Source organism: Neodiprion fabricii, chromosome 1 (genome assembly GCF_021155785.1).
Source record: "Neodiprion fabricii isolate iyNeoFabr1 chromosome 1, iyNeoFabr1.1, whole genome shotgun sequence".
NCBI classification, from domain to species: Eukaryota; Metazoa; Arthropoda; class Insecta; order Hymenoptera; family Diprionidae; genus Neodiprion; species Neodiprion fabricii.
The window spans coordinates 12,913,675-12,920,712 of record NC_060239.1 but is presented as its reverse complement, the minus strand read 5'-3'; the positions used below and the strand labels follow the sequence as shown (position 1 = coordinate 12,920,712).

General features: G+C 35.6%; 1 pseudogene; it reads right to left on the bottom strand.

Annotated features, from left to right (window-relative positions):
- Window positions 1-680: 680 nt before the first annotated feature.
- On the bottom strand, window positions 681-6,410 carry LOC124181234 (annotated as a pseudogene).
- Window positions 6,411-7,038: the final 628 nt, after the last annotated feature.

Genomic DNA, 7,038 nt, shown 5'->3' with positions numbered 1-7,038 from the left:
ATCGGTTTTTGTTTTTCAGTCCCTTGAACGACACGACACAATATCAATTTATGCGATTAAAATATGAATTGTTATCACTGTCTTTCTTACTAAGTACCTATTTGATATAATTAAATGAAAGATTAATGAATATTTTCAGCTGAAATTGAAAAATATTTTAAATGAAACTGTAAGTTATCGAAAACCTTTCAGGCTGTTGAGACTACATACTGAATTTCACGGATTTTTAGTTTCAAATGCACCCTTTAAAAAAAATTCAAAGTAGTCGATTAAATGGATTAATTTTTCCCGATTCAATTGAATCGTGTTCGATTATTTTTTGGGACTCGATTAATCGGTGCTTCGGTAATTTTTAGCTAACTGGCCATCACTGGGCAAGAACGAGCGTACAGGATATCTCATGAATAACTTAGATGAATTCACGTGGAACTTGAATGATATCATATGAATCACCTAAACAAGTGTCAATGTTCCATATACTGTATCCTTACAGTAATTTATATTCACAGATTACAGTCGTCTCGAAAGAGAAGAGAAAAACGTCCGTGTCGACACTAGTCAACGAATTGAAGAGCCGTTTTTTTCGGTAGATAATTATACATAATGTAAATATTTCTTCATTTGAAGTAAAAACTGAGAATAGTATATCCGTTCAAATCGAAGTATGCCCTTTATTCCGACTAAATGTTATAATGGAGTAAGCCTGAACCGCACTTAACTTCTTTCCACCAAGTTGCTGAAAGTTTGGGTGTCCTTTCTCTGTTGATACTATTAAAATTGACCTTTATGATTCCAAATGGCACCCTATCGATGAAATATGAAGACTCAAATATAAACTTCCATTAAGGGGTGAGAGGGAACTTTGAAATTAAACGTTCGTTTTGACCAGTGTAAAAATGACTTACGTGTTACCAGCAGCAAGTTGCCAATTGTCAAGAAGACTCCAAGCTGTGTACCTTGAGATGCAGAAACCATCCAATTTTAGAGCGATAATCGATTCCTTCAAGTACGAGCGAAAGTAACTTGTTCTATCGTAGTCCTTCATTTCACCGTAGTCAAAAACCCCGTTCTTATCGTTAGTAAGATATATTTGGAGATCATTGTACTCCTTCTTAACCTTTCGCAGTAAATTTCCGAAACCCTCGAGAAAAACCTTCGACAATAATCACACAATGAGTTTCAATACGCAAACACACTCGTGGTTAGAGTACGCTTATTTTTCAATATTTAATCGTAACCAAGAGGAACTTCAATTGGGGCAGCTAGAATGCGGCTTACTTAAGGGGTTATATACAGTTAGAATTTTCAAAAAATCGATTTTTTTTTTATTTTATTTTCTTAATGTACATATATTTAAGAATACACACAGAAAATTTCATATCGTTCCGGTGAATATTTCCGAAGTTACACGCAAATTTGAAAAGGCGTTTCAGAGTGCTTGAAAGTGCAAGGCCGGAGCGAAAGGGTTCACCTGGAACGCTGTCCCTTTTATGCACCTGCCTATCGTAAATGTTCCCTTCTAATATATTGAGATGCGTAAAGCAACAGTGTGTTATTGTTTTTTTTTATACCTGAAAGGTAAATTTTTATTTTTCTCTCCCCAAACTTTAAACGCGTTTTTCTCAAAATGGTGTTTACAAAGTCGGTGACCAACATTACTCGAAAACGGCTAAACCGATTGGTCTCAAATTTTAACACGAGCTTCTTAAATATATTTTTTAGTAATTAATCGAAGATTTTTTCTCACCGATAAATATATTTTTTTTTATATACAATTTAGGGCCGAAATTTTGGTCAAAAATCGATTTCTTTTTTTGAGAAACCGCCACATTGTCAAAAAAATTTATTTTGCTTATTCCTTCGATTAATTACTAGATTTAACATTACTTTAACGAAATCTGTTTGGTTTTTTAATTTCTGAGGATCCAGTTCAAAGATATAGTGATCACCGCAAAACGTCTTTTTTGAGAGGAGCTCCCGGAGATCAGCTGTAGCTCTTTTCCAAATAAATATTTTTACTAATAGTAAGTCTTAAAATACAGTTAAAAGAAAGCATAATATGTGTACAAATTTTCAGATCAATAAATTTGAAAGTTTTCTCAGAAAAAAAATCTGAAAAATTCGCTTTTTTCGGCCTTCTAACTGTATATAACCCCTTAATATCCCAGAGTCGGTATTATGTACTCCATGGAGTTAATCTGGGTCCGACGACACGATTAGGGATGTATAGCGATTAAGAGCGAAGTAATCAACTGCTCCTCTAATGATAGAAACAGTGAAGAAATATATTAAACTCTTGACCGAACTAATAAAAAACGAGGGTATAATTAGCTGTCGAGTCTGGTGGCTGTACGTACTTTAACATATGTGCGATATCCACTCTGGGGAAAATGTAGGAAGACGAGATGATATGTAACCCTGCGACTTGCTAACTAGGGCTAATCTCCTTTACTATTTATGGGTAATCACCGATGAAAATTGGATGTGTAACGATGCCACAGCTGAATTGAAAATACGTTTCAGCAGAAGCAATTTCATTATTCTCATCTAAAATGTATCCATTGCAGACAAGGGCAAGGCTAATTTGACCGTGCTGAAACGTTCGACATTCTTTATTGTACAAAACTTCAAAACATTGTGCAAGCACAGGTAATATCCAACATCGCCGAAATTATTTTCTGAAACAATCCAACAATTACGCTCTAGAATTTTCTGGAATTATCAGCAATATCGGATAAAGTGGCATTGTGCTCGGCGATAGAGTTGGGCCGTACGGGGAGCTGAAAATGAGCATTAGTATCCTGAACACAGGCTCAACGGCTCGTTGATAGTCGTGAACATTCTGACGCTGGGTCCGAATTCCGTGAAAAACTACTCTGGCATAGTCGACGACCCATTTGACCATTATTTCATTGGTCCAGCCACCCATGTCTTCCAGCATTTGTGGATGGTCGAAATGATATGTGTTAACCATAATCTCGATACCGTTAATATGCAATTGTCTGATCAAATTGTCGTAGTACGTGACACCATCTTTGCTAATATCGTTAGTAAGTCCAGTTGGAAGAATTGGTGACCAGCTGATCGAGAAGCTATAAAACTTGAACTGAATTTGACGGTGGTTTTTCTTGAAATAACTCACTCCAATTTCTTTCACCAAGTTAACATCTTCTTTGTACATGCGATAGGAGTCACAAGCGATGTCGCCATTGCTGTCATCAGCTATCCATTCCGGACAACTATGCGTCCACCAATCGAAATCGTTAACCACCTTATCTATGACAAGAGATTAGTTGGTACGAAAGTCGTAGTGGCTTCTGATAGTAGACCCCCAACTGGTGCTTTATGGTTGAGAAAATAGGGACATTATCGCGGCGCTGACATTCCAAGATCCTTCAATTTGATACGAGCAAGTAGCAGCTCCGAACACAAATCGTCACAGATGTGGATGAAATTAAGTTACGTCTGCGGAACTCAGAGAAATAAAATTTATATTAAAAACAGCGGATCAATAACGAACGACTGTGTGATCGCAGTTCACTGCTGTGGAAAAATATTCACATCCTGATATTTTACCGGATATATTAAGTGTGCAAATTAATTTCTTGCCGATTTTCGCCAATCTTAAAAATCCTTGGATGTATACCAATGCTTTTATGATTCTTGAGCTCTGAAATCTAAGTTCTTAAAAAACATTGTACGGAGTAATGGAGCAGGAGGGCTAAATAGACGTACCGACGAAACGGAAAGATCATCATATTAATATCATCCGTACAATTTTCAGCCTAGGTACACTCGACGAAGCCTCGAAGTATTGGCTGATTATCATGATTGATAAATCAAATCCTCCCATTACATTTACAATAAAAAAATATCACTCACAACTTCCGATATATTAAATCATGGTCTGACTTTCTGTTATGGATTCTCACCAAATGGCGCTTTCAAAAATCAATATAACCTTTATGATATTCATAAATCTTAGTTTTTACACTGTAAGAAAATTACAATACTCATATTGACGTATAATAGTTTAATAACTGAATGAAATAGAGTAAGTTGGCACTTACCCTAACGGCATATATAACCATTATGATTTTAGAAGAAGAAGAACAAGTGCAGAGCGGGTAGGATAACCTTCCAAGTGGATTTAAACGCTATGGCCTCTGATAAGAAGTATGGAACAGAGTCAAAATTTATTGCTTCAAAATAGTAGTCCTGTATAAAAGTATCTCTTACTTCACTTTATAAAATATAGAGATTAACGAATATAAGTTTAAAATTCGATGTGCGTCATATATTCATTCGTTTAACATCAAAGCACTTGTTCTAACGCTATTTTTTTGTTGGAAAATAGTGTTTCAATATTGCGTTGATCGTTCCGACCGTCGGTTTTTAATATTTATACGCTACCTCAACAAATCGATTACTTTGTAGTTTTTACGAGCACTAGTGCTTAAAGGTTTATTACTACGCACTAGTGTTTATAAAAACTTCACAACATTTTCGTTTTTGACAGGAGATTGCACAGAAATGATTTATGGCACGTGAGCATAGGTACAGGGCTTCGCAAAAAAAAGGCTTAACAGTCCGATTCTATACCCAACTCTGAACAACAACACTTCAATACATTTTCATTTGACGCTGAAGTAAAGAAATGGCGAGGATTCTCCGAAATCGCGATAGTAAATTCGTAGAATTCATGCCATTGCTTTAATTTTGCGTAAAATGAAAATGTATTTGATTAAGTGTTTTTGTTCAGAATTTTTTAGAGAATGGGGCTGCTAAGCTCTTTTTTTTACTTGGGGTACTGTTTGGAGACACACTGATTTTGACACAGTTGGGTGTAACGCGCATGCCTTAGTGTCTCTCTAGACACTAATCAGATTACCATATAATAACAAAGTTTAATAATGCTGTTACAGTTATTCGTTTAAAGAACTGTAGATCAGTGCACCAAATCGCATCAGATGCCATAATACCTTCGCTTTACGGATTGCAGATTAGGTTGCTCGACGAAGCTCGTGAAAAGCACTTCTAGATAATTAGTGTAGCTTATATAATATTGACTATACCTCAATACTCCCTCTCTTGCAATGCAGAATTATTGTTTTTCCTATGTTTACCTTCAATTTATTTAACTATGCAACAATTTTCTAGCACCATCAATTTTCTTTTCGTGTCTATGGCGCTGGATGCCTGGATGATGAGGTCATCTGCATAGAGCAATAAGATTATCTCTGTTGTATTGTCTCTATCGAGTCTGCTTAATTCGTTTGCGTTGAAATGATCGACTGAGTTAGAAACAAATACAATGATTTGTAGTCAGCTTGAAATTTTGCCGTGAAGATCACCTTCTGTGGTATGAATTTCCCTGCTGATTTTTATTTTAAGGCATCAATCCAGTCGAGATTTAGAAGGGCTAACTTTACGCTTAAAAATATGGGTCCGATTCGATTTTCCTTTCACATAGGGTGTTCATTTGGTTCGACAGAACAGCGCTCTGCTCCACAGATGCTTGAAATAGGTGAATAATTATATTCTATTTGGACACTTTGTTTACGTACAAAACCAAAGCCACTGACGCGCTGAAATGATTCGTTGTGCTCTTGGTTTTTATTCCGAACTGCAGTTGTGCGCATGATTTAATCGCTTAAGAGAACACTTTTTAAATCATCGTTGTTTCGTGAATAGGCTGGCTGGCTGATACACCGATACAAATTCACTTATATGTCGTTTGATTGAATTTTTTGGAAAATCGTTCGGAATTTTGAATTTAGGGAGATTACGTTTACGAGCATTTTTTGAAAGCGCGAAACTTGAAATTTCCAAGTCCTAATAGATGGTGTGATGGGAAACGTATACAAACGCAGATACAGCGGTTTTTAAAAATATCTACAGCAACAACGATTTCTCTAACGACTTATCGTTCTCCACATACACTGACAATGAGGCAAAACATAAGGGGTATTTTTTCTACCGTACTTTTGCACGATTGACGATTTGTACATAGTTTTACATGAGATTAGTAATTAAAAAGTTCTGATCTAACAACATTATTTACTTGCTCACTGATTACGAATAAGTCCACCACAGTGCGGATGAACGTTCATCACGGTTGATGCACCATCATTTCTGAAAAATCCACCGAAACAAAAATCCTAGCTGATCCTTTTTTCGAGTTATACGTGGTTAAAAAAAATCAGATAATACGCACTCAACGTATCCAAGTAGTAAATAGATCTATAAAATTTATAACTGCTTTTAGCGTCACCCATTATTAACATTTAAAAATAATTTTGTGTAAATTATTAACATTTAACAATAATCATAGTGAAGTTATAAACATTGAACTCTATTTTGTCTTAATTTAATTTGAACATACCTTGATGACCATTCAACAACAGCATGTTTAAGTTTCAAATTGTAACTCTATCACTGTCTATGGAATTTGATTTATGTTTTTGCCGATATTTATTGAACTCGTGGTGAATTGACTCACCGGCCTGGATAAAGTTTACACATTCTCGAACGTGATTTAACAAAATATGTACTTTAATGTTTCCGAAACATTTGGCATAGCGTGAAAACATCTTTTTAACTCTTCCAAACGTAGGTGTAAATCCATTGAAACTTTTTTTTTTTGTAGAAAAGCAGCCGTTCGCAACTTTGTTCATCGCTTTAAAAGCGCAGATAAAGCTATATCAAAGTTGTTGACGGCTGCTTTTATAGGAAAAAAGTTTCAGCGGATTTATACCTACGTTGGAATGGGAAAGGAAGGGCATACATAGCCGGGGAAGTATGCCAAAAGTGCCCTCTCTCGAAATGGATTCTGCTGGTGACCAGCTGTTTTCTCTTGGCAAATGACTGATCCATACCAAATTTTAGCAGTGTAACTCCATTTTGCTCGAAGTCATCGCATAAAACGAGATTTTCAGTTTTTTCGTGATAACTCTGCCATTTCTACTCAGAAAGTTTGGAAAAAAATCGTAGATCTAGAAGACATATATATATATATATATATATATATACATTTCG